The sequence below is a fragment of the Schistocerca serialis genome, chromosome 1 (assembly GCF_023864345.2).
Source record: "Schistocerca serialis cubense isolate TAMUIC-IGC-003099 chromosome 1, iqSchSeri2.2, whole genome shotgun sequence".
NCBI lineage: Eukaryota > Metazoa > Arthropoda > Insecta > Orthoptera > Acrididae > Schistocerca > Schistocerca serialis.
The window spans coordinates 640017701-640036972 of record NC_064638.1 but is presented as its reverse complement, the minus strand read 5'-3'; the positions used below and the strand labels follow the sequence as shown (position 1 = coordinate 640036972).

The following is a 19272-nucleotide window of genomic DNA, read 5'->3' as shown; positions in this document are numbered from 1 at the left end:
CGTCACTCGAATTCCACTGAACAGCACAAAACTTGTTTACTACACTCCACAGCCTTCTATACCACACTGATTGAACCAGAAAATGGCTCTACAGCCTTCTTTACAACACTGCTGTTATGTATAAAAAAAAAAAAAAAAAAACACAGCATTCTAAAGCTATATTTTCTAAGTTCACTTGCCAAATTCTGCAATAAAATTTTTCCTCCATTTGGTACATTGAAAAGCGGGCTTGGCGCATTACTCTGCTTAGGGTTTTAATTTTTTTATGCCATTTGTAGTTCAAATTTCAAGGAAAAAATTTTGATAATAATCTTAATTATATTTACTGCCAAGCAAATAAAAGATTTGTAAATTTTTCATTATTTCTACCACTGTCTCCCCTTAAAGTGCATGCTTAGTACAGTAGTTGTGTCATTAGTTACCGTGAGCACAAACGACATGTACATTTGCCCAGTTTTTCATATCTCAGGAGGGGTATCTGTTGAGAGGCCAGACAAACATGTGGTTCCTGAAGAGGGGCAACAGCCTTTTCAGTAGTTGCAGGGGCAACAGGCCGGATGATTGGCTGATCTGGCCTTGTAACACTAACCAAAACGGCCTTGCTGTGCTGGTACTGCAAACGGCTGAAAGCAAGGGGAAACTACAGCCGTAATTTTTCCCGAGGGCATGCAGCTTTACTGTATGGTTAAATGATGATGGTTGAAGTAGAGAGGATATAAAATGTAGACTGGCAATGGCAAGGAAAGCCTTTCTGAAGAAGAGAAATTGTTAACATCGAGTACAGATTTAAGTGTCAGGTAGTCGTTTCTGAAAGTATTTGTATGGAGTGTAACCATGTACGGAAGTGAAACGTGGATGATAAATAGTTTAGACAGGAAGAGAATAGAAGCTTTCGAAATGTGATGTTACAAAAGAATGCTGAAGATTAGATGGTTAGATCACCTAACTAATAAGGAGGTATTGAATAGAATTGGAGAGAAGAGAAATTTGTGGCACAACTTGACTAGAAGAAGGGATCGGTTGGTAGGGCATATTCTGAGGCATCAAGGGATCACCAATTTAGTATTGGAGGGCAGCGTGGAGGGTAAAAATCATAGAGGGAGACCAAGAGATGAATCCACTAAACAGATTCAGAAGGATGTAGGCTGCAGTAGGTACTTGGAAATGAAGAAGCTTGCACAGGATAGAGTAGCATGGAGAGCTGCATCAAACCAGTCTCTAGACTGAAGACCACAACAACATCATCATCATCTCAGGAGCCTGTGTGCAAAATATATTTTCAGAATGGAGGGTAATAGAATGTGGATATTTCAAGGAGAAATAGTGAGTATGAAAATGAAGTTCATTAAGAAAGAGGTAGAAATTTTGATACACTGCGAGAAAGGTGAGAATATCACTGACATTTAGCATGTTAAGGGACTTGATGAATTTGCTGGAGTGCACAGTAGACAACTTAATTAGAGTAAGTTTCAGTTGATGGCTGAGGAAACAATCCTTCATTCAGGAGCTGAAATTAAAGATAAATCTCTCTGTGACTTCAAGTTGTATTGAGGACTTCAAATTTCAGTTATGCTTTCGTGATTTAAAACAGCAATATGATGCAACTGTGTCAGATGAAATCCCAGCAGAAGAATATAAAATTAAATAGAATCAAATTGTGACTGAAAAAGGATACCCACTGAAGCAGCTTTTAACTTGAATAAATCTGGCTAATCCTGCCAACAAATATTCATTTCTATTGATGAAGAAACTTTTGGGTCAGTCCTTGTCAAGTGTCCCAGTTTAGAAGATGATCCCAGCTCGACCATCGTCAATTTTGATGAAATTTGTACAGGATATACCTGAGGGCCCTACATGAACTTTTGCAAAGTTTCAGGCTCACCTGTATCTTGGTTCATGTGCTAGAGCCATTTTCGTGAAGACCACTTTTACAGAGACCGAAAAGTCATGAAGAAATCGTAAGTTTGGCATTCCACTGTTCCTAATGTAAAAGAGCTAGACTCTTGCCTCTGGGTATAGTGGTACAACTTTGTGTGCTCTACACACAAATGTTGCAAGTAGAGTTCAGAAAGCAATGCATTTGGAATAATCTCAGTTCAAAGTGGGCAACAAATCATGTTGCGAGAAATTTGCCCCATAGTTTAATGAGGCATAAGTAGTGGAGAAAGTGCGCTATGGGCCTGGTTTTTTGCCAAACTACTGTCTGTCTGGGTGTTTAGTATATCATAAATTTTGGCCTGTTTTGTGTGTTTAATTACTGTACTATCATCCTGTAAATTTGCTAAAAAACATGAATGTATCAAAATATACCCGTGTTCAAAGTCATGTATCTGAAAATGGACACCTACCACATTACATTCATTTACACCATTCAGCAGAGCTCATTTCATTCTATTAGAAAACTTATTTTCATTTTGGTGTCTCATTGGGTAAGGTGCAAAAAATTCGCCTAAACTATTGACATTTTTGGTAATTCGGAAAATCCTTGCGTTGGTCCATGGTGGCTATGCCACTACCAATCTCAAGACTGGTAATCCCATCACCAAGGGGCCAAGCCCGATAGCCATGCATGGTCAGCCACGGGTGGGTTTCTTTACTGCAGGTTCCCAAATCTGAAAGTGGGTGTCTAGCAGGTTCCCAAGTCGGAAAGCGAATATCTAGCAGGTTCCCAAGCCTTTTTTGGGTCTCACTGTGTTTCCCAAGGCGTAATACAGACTTCTTCAATTGTTAAATGTTTTAAATTTTTTGCTGATGTCCAAAACTATTGCTTCCGGCAAACTGTATTGAGACACTGTACATCAATTCTCAAAACGTTTCTCTTTATCAATTTTTGCATCTTCAATGATTTCTTTTTTAATATAAGTGAATTCAATGCCATTCTCCACCAGGGTTTCGACTACCTCTTGTCGTACCCTGAAATCAGAAATGTCCTGCCCACTATCCTTACCACCGCTCCCACAGTGATATTCTGCTGTCCACTGAACCTACACAATATATTCGTCCATCCCCACACAAGCCCTGCTCCCAACCCCTTACCTCATGGCTCATACTAGACCTAGATGCGAGGCCTGTCCCAGACATTCTTCCACCACTACCACCACCTACTCCAGTCCGGTCACAAACATCGCCTATCCCATCAATGGCAGGGCTACCTGTGAAACTAGTCATATGATCTACAAGCTAAGCTGCAACCACTGTGCTGCATTCTATTTGGGCATGACAACCAACAAGTTGCTTGTCTGTGTGAATGGTCACTGACAAACTGTGGCCAAGAAATAAGTGGACCACCCTGTTGCCAGGCATGCTGCCAAACATGACATCCTTCATTTCAATGACTGCTTTGCAGCCTGTGCTATATGTATTCTTCCTACCAACAGCAACTTTCCTCAATTGCTCAGGTGGGAACAGTGTTCCCATAACCCTCCTGGCCTCAACCTTCGTTACGTCATTGTCCTCCCCCATTCAGCCCCTTCTCTGTTCCTATTCCAGCACTACACAGCCCTCATTCGACCATCACACTCAGTCTTCTCTTTTTCTGCTACCCCTCCCCTCATCACCCCCTCCCCCCCCCCTCCCACCTCTCCCCTGCCCTCCATCTTCCTCCCGACTGTACATAGCTACCCTTCCTCTCTTCACCTCGTCCCTGTGTGCTCCCTAGCAGCACTGCACTGTCCACTACCCCTCCCTTATGATCCCTCCCCCTCCCCACCCTAGCCTCGCTACCTCCACCCAGTCACCACTCCCAACATGCACTGGTGCTGCTGCTTGCAGTGTGGCTTCAGTTGGCCGAGACTGCAATCGTGTATGTGAGTTGCATTTGCGTGAGTGTGTGACCATTGTCTATTTTTAACGACTGCCTTTCTGGCTGAAAGCTTTATTTGTGACAGTCTTTTTGTTGTGCCTACAAGTGTCTCATCATCTTCGCTATATGGTGAATGGCAACTTTCCTTTTCATAGCAATACGAAAATAATGAATAGCTTCTCACCATAAGGAGGAGACACTGAGTAACAGTTAGGCACATAAAAAGACTGATATATATTTTAGCTTGTGGCCAAAAGACCTACTCCAGAAATATAAAACAACATACATTTACACAAGTACAACTCACACATACATGACCACTGTCTCTGCATCCACAGTGGCAAGAGATCGTGATCGTGTACCAGGTGTACTGGTATGAAATGAGCGTTAAGATACAAATGTGTCAATAAAGAACATTTGTTGTGAACGAGCCCAAATTTTTTTTTTGTTTAGTTGGTATGACATCTGTCAAAGATATTTAGTATACATCAAGTCATGGAACAAACAACATCTACATCTACATCCATACTCCGCAAGCCGCCTGACGGTGTGTGGCGGAGGGTACCTTGAGTACCTCTATCGGTTCTCCCATCTATTCCATTCTCGTATTGTTCGTGGAAAGAAGGATTGTCGGTATGCCTCTGTGTGGGCTCTAATCTCTCTGATTTTATCCTCATGGTCTCTTCGCGAGATATACGTAGGAGGGAGCAATATACTGCTTGACTCTTCGGTGAAGGTATGTTCTCGAAACTTTGACAAAAGCCCGTACCGAGCTACTGAGCGTCTCTCCTGCAGAGTCTTCCACTGGAGTTTATCTATCATCTCTGTAACGCTTTCGCGATTACTAAATGATCCTGTAACGAAGCGTGCTGCTCTCCGTTGGATCTTCTCTATATCTTCTATCAACCCTACCTGGTACGGATCCCACACTGCTGAGCAGTATTCAAGCAGTGGGCGAACAAGCGTACTGTAACCTACTTCCTTTGTTTTAGGATTGCATTTCCTTAGGATTCTTCCAATGAATCTCAGTCTGGCATCTGCTTTACCGACGATCAACATTATATGATCATTCCATTTTAAATCACTCCTAATGCGTACTCCCAGATAATTTATGGTATTAACTGCTTCCAGTTGCTGACCTGCTATTTTGTAGCTAAATGATAAAGGATCTATCTTTCTGTGTATTCGCAGCACATTACACTTGTCTACATTGAGATTCAATTGCCATTCCCTGCACCATGCGTCAATTCGCTGCAGATCCTCCTGCATTTCAGTACAATTTTCCATTGTTACAACCTCTCGATACACCACAGCATCATCCGCAAAAAGCCTCAGTGAACTTCTGATGTCATCCACAAGGTCATTTATGTATATTGTGAATAGCAACGGTCCTATGACACTCCCCTGCGGCACACCTGAAATCACTCTTTACTTCGGAAGACTTCTCTCCATTGAGAATGACATGCTGCGTCCTGTTATCTAGGAACTCCTCAATCCAATCACACAATTGGTCTGATAGTCCATATGCTCTTACTTTGTTTATTAAACGACTGTGGGGAACTGTATCGAACGCCTTGCGGAAGTCAAGAAACACGGCATCTACCTGTGAACCCGTATCTATGGCCCTCTGAGTCTCGTGGACGAATAGCGCTAGCTGGGTTTCAAATGACCGTCTTTTTCGAAACCCATGCTGATTCCTACAGAGTAGATTTCTAGTCTCCAGAAAAGTCATTATACTCGAACACAATACGTGTTCCAAAATTCTACAACTGATTGACGTTAGAGATATAGGTCTATAGTTCTGCACATCTGCTCGACGTCCCTTCTTGAAAACGGGGATGACCTGTGCCCTTTTCCAATCCTTTGGAACGCTATGCTCTTCTAGAGACCTACGGTACACCGCTGCAAGAAGGGGGGCAAGTTCCTTCGCGTACTCTGTGTAAAATTGAACTGGTATCCCATCAGGTCCAGAGGCCTTTCCTCTTTTGAGCGATTTTAATTGTTTCTCTATCCCTCTGTCGTCTATTTCGATATCTACCATTTTGTCATCTGTGCGACAATCTAGAGAAGGAACTACAGCGCAATCTTCCTCTGTGAAACAACTTTGGAAAAAGACATTTAGTATTTCGGCCTTTAGTCTGTCTTCCTCTGTTTCAGTACCATTTTGGTCACAGAGTGTCTGGACATTTTGTTTTGATCCACCTACCGCTTTGACATAAGACCAAAATTTCTTAGGATTTTCTGCCAAGTCAGTACATAGAACTTTACTTTCGAATTCATTGAACGCCTCTCGCATAGCCCTCCTCACACTACATTTCGCTTCACGTAATTTTTGTTTGTCTGCAGGGCTTTGGCTATGTTTATGTTTGCTGTGAAGTTCCCTTTGCTTCCGCAGCAGTTTTCTAACTCGGTTGTTGTACCACGGTGGCTCTTTTCCATCTCTTACGATCTTGCTTGGCACATACTCATCTAACGCATTATGTACGACGGTTTTGAACTTTGTCCACTGATCCTCAACACTATCTGTACTTGAGACAAAACTTTTGTGTTGAGCCAACAGGTACTCTGAAATCTGCTTTTTGTCACTTTTTCTAAACAGAAAAATCTTCCTACCCTTTTTAATATTCCTATTTACGGCTGAAATCATCGATGCCGTAACCGCTTTATGATCGCTGATTCCCTGTTCTGCGTTAACTTTTTCAAATAGTTCGGGTCTGTTTGTCACCAGAAGGTCTAATATGTTATCGCCACGAGTCGGTTCTCTGTTTAACTGCTCAAGGTAGTTTTCAGATAAAGCACTTAAAAAAATTTCACTGTATTCTTTGTCCCTGCCACCCGTTATGAACGTCTGAGTCTCCCAGTCTATATCCGGCAAATTAAAATCTCCACCCAGAACTATAACATGGTGGGGAAATCTACTCGAAATATTTTCCAAACTATCCTTCAGGTGCTTAGCCACAACAGCTGCTGAGCCAGGGGGCCTATAGAGACATCCAATTACCATGTCTGAACCTGCTTTAACCGTGCGATACTATTGCTATAAACACGCCTCCCCCTTCACTGTCCAGCCTGTCTCTGCGGTATACATTCCAATCTGAGTTTAGGATTTCATTACTGTTTACGTCTGCTTTCAGCCAACTTTCTGTCCCTAGTACTATATGTTTTCATCGTGTTAACAATGTTGAATTTTGTACCAGAAAGTGATGATTTGCAGAAAGCATTAATTTTCTGTTTTCATTTGAAAAAAAGTGCTGCAGAGTCGCATCGAATGCTTGTCCAGGCATATGGTAATCATGCTCTATCAGAAGCAACATGCATAATATGGTTTCAACAGCTCAGAAATAATGATTTTGATGTAAGAAATGAAGAACGTGGAAGACCACCAAAAAAGTTCGAAGACGCCGAATTGCAAGCAATATTGGATGAAGATGATACTTTGAGTCAGAAGCAAATGGCAGCAATGCTAAATGTTGCACAACAAACAATTTCCGACCGTTTGAAAGCTATGGGAAAGATTCAAAAGTGTGGAAAATGGGTGCCACATTAATTGAATGAAAGACAGATGGAAAACCGAAAAACCATGTGTCAAATTTTGCTTCAAAGACATGAAAGAAAATCAATTTTGCATTGAATTGTTACTGGCGATGAAAAATGGATTTATTTTAAGAATCCTAAATGGGAAAAATCATGGGTTAATCCAGGACAACCATCAACATCGACTGCAAAACCAAATCGATTCGGCAAGAAGACAAAGCTCTGTGTTTAGCTTCTGAAACCTGGTGAAACTGTGAATACTAATCGCTACAGACAACAAATGATCAATTTGAACTATGCATTGATCGAAAAAAGACCAGAATGGGCCAGAAGACATGGCAAAGTAATTTTTTTACACGACAATGCACCTGCACACAAAGCAAAACTGGTTCAGGATACAATCAAAACACTTGGCTGGGAGCTGCTACCCCACTCGCCATATTCACCAGACTTGGCCCCTTCCGACTACCATGTGTTTTCATCAATGGGACACGCATTGGCTGAGGAACACTTGGATTCCTACAAAGAATTCAAAAATTTGGTGATTGGTTTGCTTCAGAAGACGAACATTTCTATTGGCATGGTGTCCACAAATTGCCAGAAAGGTTGTCAAAATGTATAGAAAGCAATGGTCAGTACTTTGAATAAAATGTTTTTATTTTTCAATTCAAAATTAGTGTTTCATTTTCACAAAAAAACGCTCATTTCATACCAGTACACCTGGTATGTGTAAGTCATGGACCTGTGAACGTGTGTGTGTTTTCTACTTCAGAAGATTATCTTTTGGCCAAAAGGTAAAACGTATAGCAATCTTTTTGTTGCACATGTCTGCAACTCACCGTCTCCTCTATAAGGTGAGTAGCAATTGTTATGTGATAATTTGCAATATTCTCTAGCAGAGAGCAACACTGTACCCTCGTTGTAAGGCAAAGCTGTTGTTGTCATCGTCTTCGTCTGTGGCCTGAAGTCTAGTATGAAGTGGCTCCTCCATGTTAATGTATCCTGTACAAGCCTCTCCATCTCATAATAATTGCTGTAACATATGAACTTCCTTACTGTATTCATCCCTTGGTCTGTCTCTACAGTTTCTATGCCTCACATTACTCTCCAATTCCGGAATACGGCTCAGAATATGACCTATCAACCAACGCATTACTGTAGTCAAGTTGTGCCATGAATTTCTTTTCTCCCAATTTCATTCAGTACCCTCTCTCCCAATTTCATTCAGTACCCTCTCATAGTTATGTTATCTACCCATATAATCTTCAGCAATCTTCTGTAGCATACCATTTCAAAAGCTTGTATTCTCATCTTGTCTGAACTGCTTATTGTCCATGTTTCACTTCAGTACAAGGCTACATTTCAGGTAGGTTCAGAAAAGCCTTCCTAGCACCTAAATTTATATTTGATGTTAGCAAATTCTTCTTTTCAGACACCCCCCCCAAGGTGGCACACAGTTTTTTCACGAGTTAATGCGTGGCACATATGGGGCCCCAAGCTATTGTGGTCCATTCTCCTTTCTCTGCATGCATTTCCTTTCCTGTGCCCCTCCCTCCTTGTCCTCGATTCTTATCCTCTGCCCCTCCTTCCCCTCTCGCAATGTTTTAAAATGATGTCAGCCTGGCTATTCACCTGGTTTCTTGTATTCCTTTCAATTTTTGTTTCCCTTTTCATCCATCCTTTTTGGCATATTTGGTCCACATTTGGGGTTTGACCACCACTTCTAAATTTTCTCTCCATGGTGTAAGCCTTTTGGGGGAAGAACTCCCTCCCTAGCATCTATGGTATAGATATATCTCCCACTCTCCCTCCCATCTCTCTTTTCCCACCATGGGCCTTCTCTGCCCTACTAGGTCACTTGCCAGTCCATGTGATGGGGCTGTTATCTACCCATCTGGCTGAGCCCCCTGACAACACAGGAATCAAACTTCTGGTACCTGAACTGTTGCATTCCCGTGTGTGCCAGTCAGTGGTTGCTTGTTATTCTGGGTCATCGGAACCCTCAGCAATGGCCACTGTTCCAGATGGCCCCTGCTGTGGCTAGATGACGCTCGTGGGGAGAGCCCGTGATTGGAGTGGGTGGTATAAGGGTGGATGCTTTGCATATAAAATATACCAATCTCCAAAAAGTTGTCCATTCTTCTTTGGCCATCTCTTTGGTTGGTAATGGCTCATTTAATGCTGCTTTTATGACTCTGCAGCCTTCCCTTCCCAGGATACATGACTGGAGGAGGGCCAGGCCTGCCAGCTTGGGATGAAACACTTTCCCTGATACCTGGTCTGCACTAGGACTAATGGAGACACGTTCACCACCACTAAGCTGTTATTTTTATGGAACATATCAAAGACAAGTTTGGCGAAGTGGAGTGTCTCAGTAAGATACAGTTGGGTTTGCTGTTGATCAAAACATCTTCTGCAGCCCTTCGTGCTTGTGACCATCTTGGCAGTGCCCCAGTGACCAATACTCCTCACCAGTCTTTGAATACAGTTCAGGGAGTCATTTTTCATAAGAATCTCATCCTTCAAACTGATAAGGAACTCTGGGCCAGTTGGGAAAGACAGGGTGTACATTTTGATCAGTGTTATCAGAAAGGTCTTAAGAACATTCGCACTGAAACTGGTGCCTTTATTCTGGCCTTTGAGGAGATACCCCCCTGGAGAAGGTCAAGGTTATGTGTTATCAGTGTGATGTGAAGCCATATGTCCTGCCACCCATGAGGTGTTTGTGGTGCTTTCATTTTGGGCACATGTCTTCCCACTGTACGGCATACCATCTATGTGGTGAATGTGGACACCCTTTCCATGAGGGGAGCCCCTGTGTTCCGCCACCCGTGTGGTGCTCAGTTTATAAGAAGGAAAGAAAGGTCCAGGAGTATAAATAAGTCCATTGATCATTTATCTTACACTGAGGTTCATCAGAAGTATGACTGACTTCACCCTGTGTTGAAGAATCCAACATTGCCTCTGTTACGTCCTTTCCCTCTCCTCCCTCCTCCTTATTCAGTTCTGCCCCCTCTCCTCTCCCCCTCCTCTGCGATTCTCACGCACTCCCCTCTGGGTGCTGCACTCCCTCCTTGGCTGGAGAAGTGTCCCATTTCTTCAGTGCCCACTGCTGATGGGGATCCCCTCTAAGATTCCTCTCTGTGGCATCCATGCACCCCAAGGTCGTCCACTCTCTTTCAGCTTTGGATCTTGCAGAAGCCTACTCTCCCTCCATGCCCTGCTCTCTTCGACCTATGAAAGAGACAAAGAAGAAACATGAGTCACAGGACAAGACCCCCACAGTGCCCCAAGAGGCACCATCTCCCTCCTTGAGACCTGAGTCTAACCTCCTCTTTACGGCTGTCACTCCATCCTCATTTGTGACAGATGGTGATCTGGTGGCGTGATTGGCTCCAGCCCATTCACTTTCCATTTGGATCCCCATTGCATGCTTGTTAGTAAATACTAAAGCCACCTCCTGGAGTTGCAATCCCTTATTTCATTTTACTCAGCATCTTGTGTCATTCTCCGGGAGTCTCATTGCACTGATACTCACCGACTCTTTGTGGGTTCCATGCTTTCGTTCGGAGCCAGGTCAGCCCTTTGAGGGCATCCAGTGGCATTTGCACGTTGGTCCATATGGACATAGTTAATACATCGCTCCCTCTTCATGTATCACATTGGAAGCAGTTACCATACAGGGCCACTTGGACTTCGGGGTCACGTTTTGCAGTCTCTATCTCCCTCGTGATAGGCCTCCTACACCCACTACCCTAACTGCCCTCCTTCAGCAACTCCCCTTTACCTTCCTACTCTGTGGGGATTTTTGTGCCTACCACACTTTAGGGGGCAGTGCTTTTTTTCTAGTCAAGGATATCTCATTGACCAATTTCTTGTGGAACACAACCTGTATCTAATTAATGATGGTTCCCCTACTCATTTTAGTGCCACATATGACATTTTCTCTGTCATTGATTTTTTTGCTCACTTCCTGTCCTCTTCTTCCTTCCTTCCACTGGTCGCCATACAATGACTTTTGGGACAGTGATCACCTCTCATTGATTCTTATTCTCTTCCCACTCCTGATGTCCAGGTTACCCCATTGAGCTTTCCATCATGCTGATTGGCCTCTATATACCTCCCAGATCTTGTTTACACCTTCTCTGTCAGGTTTTATTGGTGAAGTCATTTGTAATCTCTCCGATAAGATAATTCATGCTACTGGCATTGCTGTTCCATGCTCAATGGGCCCCATTTGCCACCATCCAGTTCCGTGGTGGAGCACGGCCATGATCATAGTTGTGCCTTACAACATCGCGATTGACTCCTGTTCTCCAATGGTATATTACCTTTAAACGGCTTTGCACCAAATCCTGTTACTTAATAAAACACAGCAAATGAGTGTATTGGTTCTTCTGTCCCTTTGTCGTGGGTGTGTGCTATACTCTGCACCCTCCAAGATTGTCAGCGGCAGTCTTCTGTTTCGGGCCTTGCCCTTCCAGGTGGCCTTTGTACGGATCCATGAGCCACTCGGAACACCTCGTAACCCATTTTGCGATGGCATCAGCACCAACCTCCTGTCCATACACCTTCCTCCTCCGGAAACAGCAAGCTGAGATCTTCTGGCCCTCTCTTGTTCCCATGATACAGCCCCTGCTCCTGATTCCATCCATAACCAACTGCTTCAACTCCTCAATCCTTCATAACGGCAATATCTCTTCAAGGCATTTTCCCTTGTCATTGGAGAGACGGCTTTGTGGTTCCTGTCATTAAGCTCAGGAAGAATCTTTCGTCCCTTGATAGTTATCATCCCATAAGTCTGACCAGTGTCCTGTGCAAGTAATCTGAGTGGATGGTGGCTCGTTAGCTCAGTTGGGTCCTCAAATCACGAGACCTTTTATCACATTACCGATGCGGCTTTCGGGACGGGGCTGTGGCTGTGGCTGTGGCCACGGCCACGGCCACCTACTCCCACCACATGGTGTTCTTCCCTCTGCCTCTCCTGGCAGGAATCTTATCATCCTCTACCGTCTTCGTATTAGCCGTACTTGGTTGACCCATGGTTTTTTACTCTGAAATGAGGCACCCGCCATCCTGCAGTTGTGGACCCTTATCACAGTGGTGCCCATGCCTTTTGGCCCTTTGCACTGAATATGCTCTCCCACCTTCCTTGTCCTGGGAGTTAGCAGATGACCCTTGCTTTTTTTACATTTGTCCTCAGTTTTCTTTGTTAAAGTGGTTTGTCCTCACAGGTATAAGTCCTTGAATTTCCCTCTGGAATTGGTGCGCCTCAGTTATTGTTGGCATCCTTGGTTATTAAGGCCTTGGTCTTGTCTCTGCTCCGGCTTGATTCTCACACCATTTTCCTCTGGGGGTTTGTGTGGTCTTTTGCGCTGTTTTGTTTCCCCTTTTCTTGGGTCTTCTTCCCCTGATGTTTGTTCCTATTGTGTTTTGATCATAGTATGGTGTGGGGATTGGGAAGGGTCAGTGGTGGTGCTGGTGCTCCAATACACGTAGTGTTTCTGGTGCCTTTCTCACTGTTCTCTGTTCTTTCCTCTTCCTGATGCCCTGACGTTCCTTTTACCTCTTTGCTTGCCCCATTTTTCCTTCCACTTGACTGGACTGTCCTGTTTGTGTTGTACCTCCCTTGGTTTCTGTTTCCTTAGATTATGAGACCAATCATCTCGTCCCCTTCCACAACCAACCATCTTTTTCAGAAATGGTTTCCTAACTATAACCAGTCTGCATTTTGTGTCCTCCTACTTCAGCTATCATCAGTTATTTTTGTGCCCAAATAGTAAAACTCATCTGCTACTTTTAGTGTCTCATTTCCACATCTAATTCCCGCAGCATTGTCTGATTCAGTTTGACTGCATTTCGTTACCCTTGTTTTACTTTCATTCCTGTTCATCATGTAGCTCAAAGTCTCCGTAATCACCATAACATCAAGTAAACAAATGTTCATTACCTAGTGCTGTTAAAATTAAATTTTGTATGGCACAAAGCAGGAGAACAACAGCTGTAAAACAAGAGCAAGAACACATGTAGAAGGGCTTTATATGAAATTTGTGAGCAGAAATTTATATTATCACTGCATTATATATCAGCAGAAAGTGCCAGAACTGCTTATAACCTCACTATATAATGTCCAAAAAGTAAAGCAAAATAGTTAAGCATAAATATTTATACACTATGTGATCAAAAGTATCCGGACACGTGGTTGAAAATGATTTATAAGTTTATGGTGCCCTCCACCGGTAATGCTGGAATTCAATATGGTGTTGACCTTGATGACAGCTTCCACTCTCGCAGGCATACGTTCAATCAGGTGCTGGTAGGTTTCTTGGGAAATGGCAGCCGATTCTTCACAGAGTGCTGCACTGAGGAGAGGTATCGATGTCGGTCGGTGAGGCCTGGCACGAAGTTGGCATTCCAAAACATCCCAAAGGTTTTCTGTAGGACTCAGGTCAGAACTCTGTGCAGGCCAGTCCATTACAGGGATGTTATTGTTGTGTAACCACTCTGCCACAGGCCGTGCATTATGAACAGGTGCTCGATCGTGTTGAAATATACAATTGCCATCCCCAAATTGCTTTTCAACAGTGGGAAACAAGAAGGTGCTTAAAACATCAATGTAGGCCTGTGCTGTGATAGTGCCACACAAAACAACTAGGGGTGCAAGGCCTCTGCATGAAAAACATGACCGCACTGTAACACCATTGCTTCCGAATTTTACTGTCTCACTACACATGCTGCCAGATGACTTTCACTGGGCATTCGCCATACCCACACCCCGCCATTGGATTGCCACATTGTGTATCATGATTCATCACTCCACACACCGTTTTTCCAGTTCAATTGTCTAACGTTTATGCTCCTTACACCAAGTGAGGCGTCATTTGGAATTTACTAGTGTGATGTGAGCAGCTGCTTGACCATGAAATCCAAGTTTTTTCACCTCCCACCTAAATGTCATAGTACCCGCAGTGGATCCTGATGCAGTTTGGAATTTCTGTGTGGTGGTCTGGATAGATGTCTGCCTATTATACATTGTGACCCTCTTTCACTGTCGGTAGTCTCTGTCATCCAACAGATGAGGTCGGCTTGTAAGTTTTTGTGCTGTACATGTCCCTTCACGTTTCCACTTCACTATCACATCAGAAACAGTGGACCTAGGGATGTTTAGGAGTGTGGAAATCTCACGTACAGACTATGACACAGGTGACACCCAATCACTTTACCACATTCGAAGTCCGTGAGTTCCGCGGAGTGCCTCATTCTGCTGTCTCACAATGTCTAATGACTACTGAGGTCACTGATATGGAGTACCTGGCAGCAGGTGGCAGCACAATGCACCTAATATGAAAAACATGTTTTTCGTGGTGTCCGGATACTTTTGACAGTATAGTGTATATTCTAGGCCACTGAAGATGCCTTGCATATAATACAGGTGAAGCTTCCAGGGCAAGAAAAGTTTGTTTTGTTCAGTTGTAACTATAGGGATCTAAAGTAATTGTTATGGACATAATATTACCCATTCCATTCAATTGTTCTTCCAAGTCATTGGCTGTCTCCGATGGAATTGTAGTGTCATCACCAAAGTTTTTATTTCTTCTCCCTGAACTTTTAATTCCTTTTCTTAATTTCTTCTTTCTTTCTTTTACTACTTGCTCAGTGTACAGATTGAATGACATCAGGGGTAGGCTGCAACGCTGTCGTCTCACTCCCCTATTCAACTACTGCTTCCCTTTCATGTTCTTCTATTCTTGTAACTGCAATTTGCTTTCTGTACAAGCTGTTTATAACCTTTCACTCTCTGTATTTTATCCATGCTACATTCAGAGTATTAGATTGTATTCCGGTCAACCATGAGTATTTCGCAACCATGATTTATAGACTGATAGCTTGGTAATACTTACCCATGTCAGAACTTCATTTGTCATAGTTTAATTTTGTACTGCAACATGTTTGCACTGGAGGGTGTGGTTTTAGAGTTATTCAAGAAAAATGTACAAAAATGATATTTAATGTGCTCTATCTCAGAAACCATTCAGAATAGGGCATATGTTCATGTGAAGTTTTTCATTCAGAATTGCTAATACTATCACCCCTCAAAAAATGTACTTTTCCTCTGGATTCAACCTGTATATTCATTTCACCTTCCAGCTTTTCCTTATTTGCTTAGTACTGACTTGCCATCTGAACTCCTGATATTAAAACAGTTGTTGCTCTCTTCTCCAGAGGTCTCTTTAATCTACATTTCTCCTACTTTCCTGTTTCTACAGCCTTGCTATTTGTCTGGTACCCATTCCCATGTAGCCATTTGACACTTTCTGCCAACCTCACTTTTAAGACATCTGTATTCCCTTTCACCTGCTTCATTTGCTGCATTTTTGTATTTTAGCCTATCATCAGTTAAATTCAATATCTCCTGTGTTATCCAAGCGTTTTTACCAGGGCTTGTCGTTTTATGTATTGTACTTTTCTTTCTGTTAAATTGCAGTCTTTCACAGTTAAATTTTCCTCTCCCTTAAGTATCTGAATAATTCCTTTTATCTCATCATCCATTCTTTCAATGTGTTCATCAACTGCAGAGGTAGTTAGTATATGAATTTTTTCCACTGTCACAGGTGTTGACTTTATGTCTATCTTGGCTACAATAATATGTTCACTTTGTTGTTCATAGTAGTGACCTGCTTGCTTATTTTTGTAGTCTTTATTAGACCCACTCTTCCTGCATTACACCTGTTCAATTTTGTACTTATGACCCCCATTCACCTGACCAGGAATCCTGCTCTTCCTGTCCCATCAGTTCACGAATTTCCACTGTTATCTAACTTCAACTTATCTATTTCCCTTTTTCAGTTCTGTACATTCACCTCACTAGGAATCCTGCTATTCCTGCCACAGTAGTTCAGTAATTTCCACTGTATATAACTTCAACCTATACATTTCCCTTTTTAAATTTGCAAACCTATCTACTTGATTAAGGGATCCAGCATTGCACACTCCAGCCCATAGAATGCAATCTTTTTGAGTAGTCCCTACACAAAGATACAAATGAGGAGGGAGGGGCTGTTTTACCTCCAGAATATTTTACTTAAGAGGTTGCTATCATAATTTAACCACACAGAAGAACGACTTGCCCTCAGGATTAATAACCACTGTGGTTTCCCCTTGCTTTCCGCCATTTGCAGTATCAACATAGCATAACCATGTTCGTCATCTTTACAAGGTCAGATCAATATCCTGTCTGTTGCCCCTTGCAACTACAGAAGCTGCTTCCTCTCTTCAAGAACCACAGGTTTGTCTGGCCTTTTTACAGATGCCCTTCTATTGTGGTTGCACCTACAGTATGGCTATTCGTATCCATCTGTATCAGTGAGCCACTAGAGCCACCCCACCATGGCAAGGTCCATCATGGTTAATGGGGGGGGGGGGGGGGGGTGCGAAGTCAAAGCAACTTAACCATTATCAGAATTCAGAGCAGTGTCAATCAGTGGTACAGTGCACCAGAGAAAGAAGACAGGACTTCATCAGTGGGAACCAGTCTGGGCATCAACACTTTGAACAATCTGGCTGAGGTGAAAGCAGTTGCAGATTCCGACTGAAATCTTGAGTGTGAGAGTGTCAACAGATAAAAGGAATCACAAAGGGACTGTGTATGAAATCATTATGACATAATAATAGACATGCAGAAGTTTGTGGACCCCCCCCCCCCCCTAGTGTTTTAACTTGGATAGGAGGAAAAGAGTGCTGATTACTAATTAATTCACAGCAGGTGACAGTTGTTGATGAAATGCGGGGCTTCAAGGAATTGTCCGGGGTGGTGGGGGGGGGGGGGGGGGGGGAGCAGTCTAAAGCATGTACAAAGACGTCTTAATCAAAGAATGCTTAAGTGAGCATATTGTAAATGAACTTGATAACCATTGTTACCTTGGCCTGTAAGATGCTATTCTTGCGTATTTCATACTATACTGACTGCAATTTTCTTGCTAATGCTTAAATGCCTGAGAAAGGTCATACGCATCCACAAAGACATCAGCAAAACAGCAAAATGTATATTCTTCACTGCAAAATGTTCCTGTCATGCATCAATGTTAAGGAGAGACTTTTGGGAAAGCCAGTTTCAAATACTCTTTACCATATGAGTCCGCCCCTAATTACCTCCTTTTATTCTGCTGCTCAATTCTTGTTTGAAAAAACATCATTTTGGGCCAGTTAATAACACGGGTTGGTATGATGAGTGCACTGAAATAGAATCCAGTTAAAGACTTTCTACTGGGTAAAGAGAAATAGGAGACTTTCTTTCAGTGATATATTGATGTTTATGAGTGTTATTTTGATGAATATTAACTGTATGTAAAAAAAATTTTCAAACATGCTGACCAGATGTACTTCACGATTCCTTATTGGAATAAAATCTGCTCCGCTCTCTTTTCCACACTCTATATGTTTCATTTAACAAAGAAATTAGTTGCCAGCTGCATACCTGTTTCTGGATAGATGAATGAAAAGTAGTTGATTTCATTTGCAATTTTGCTACTCCCTTCTCTAGCTTCATAGAACATGTTTACAATTCTAATGGCTTGTAAAGTGCTACTAAAAGTGGGGAGAGGCACTTTATTTCTTTCGCGAACTTCATGGTCACTGTGGCCCTGATTGTTCACTTCATTTGCAGTTTTGTTAGTTTGCACTTCAGTTCCAACAAGGTCATCATCTATTGTTGCTACATTTCATAGTCCAACTGATTGAGATTGTTACAGTTGATTTCTGGCAACGATGCAGACAGCAGCAGATCGCCAGTGTCATCGAATGTGTCTTCAGTATTGGTGGCATTTATTCCTTCAGTTGTGATTCCCACATGACGGAAGCAGTTCTTGATGGCTTGTGCTCTGAACTGCCTCCAAACTTTGGTAAAGCATCTGATTGCATCAATCAGTGTAATGGAATAAGTTTCTTCTCACTGCATTGTATCATTTTCAGTTATATGATCTTATGGTAGTGACATGCCAGACTCCTAATTACTCCACGGTCCATAAGCTGCAATAAGCTTGTCATTTTACAGGAAGAAATACAAGGTTAATATTCTCCAAATGAGAGAGTGGAGGATGTGCTAGACAGTTGTCAAGAAGAACCAGTATCTTCCTTTTATGACTTCTAAGCTCCTGATCCCAATGCCTTATTTCAGCTTCAAAGAGTTCCGAGGTCATCCAGGACTTTTTATTAGCATTGCAGCGCACGGGCAGATTTTTTACATGCTTAAAATAACTAGGATTTTTTGATTTACCTATCACGAGCAATTTTTTCTTCCCAGTTCCATCTGTGTTAGCAGAAACCTGAACTGTTATTTGTTCTTTAGATAACTTGCCATCAACATATTTTTCGCACTTGAATTTCAGAGTTTGTCAGGTGTCAATGTAAAGAAAATGCCAGTGTTGTTTGCCTTAAAGATGTCACAGTGTGCATCTTCTACACCAATTGTAGGTCACACAGTAGTAAGTCGTTGTTGGATTGTGTTAGTATTCACACTGTTGGCTTCACCGCTCACTCTGTCAAAAGTAAAGCTGTGACATTGCTGGAATCTGTCAATACAGCCACTGCTGCACATAAATTCCTCATCTTTTAATTTCATCGCAAATTCTTCTGCTTTCACTATAAGGAGTGGTCCACTGAAGGGTACATTGATGCTTCTCTGCCGGCCAGGGTGGCCAAGCGGTTCTAGGCGCTACAGTCTGGAACCGCGCGTCCGTTACGGTCGCAGGTTCGAATTCTGCCTCAGGCATGGATGTGTGTGATGTCCTTAGGTAGTTAGGTTTAAGTAGTTCTAAGTTCTAGGGGACTGATGACCTTAGAAGTTAAGTCCCATAGTGCTCAGAGCCCTCTGTTGCTTTAACCACCGAAGCAGCACTTCACACATGTCATTCTGTTCAGCTTTTCATAATCACTTTAGA

General features: G+C 42.6%; 1 protein-coding gene across 1 annotated transcript in view; it reads left to right on the top strand.

Moving 5' to 3' along the window:
• The window catches only part of LOC126458001 (DNA repair protein RAD51 homolog 1), a 79370-nt gene that overhangs the window by 59270 nt on the left and 828 nt on the right, over positions 1–19272 (top strand). The window lies entirely within an intron of this gene.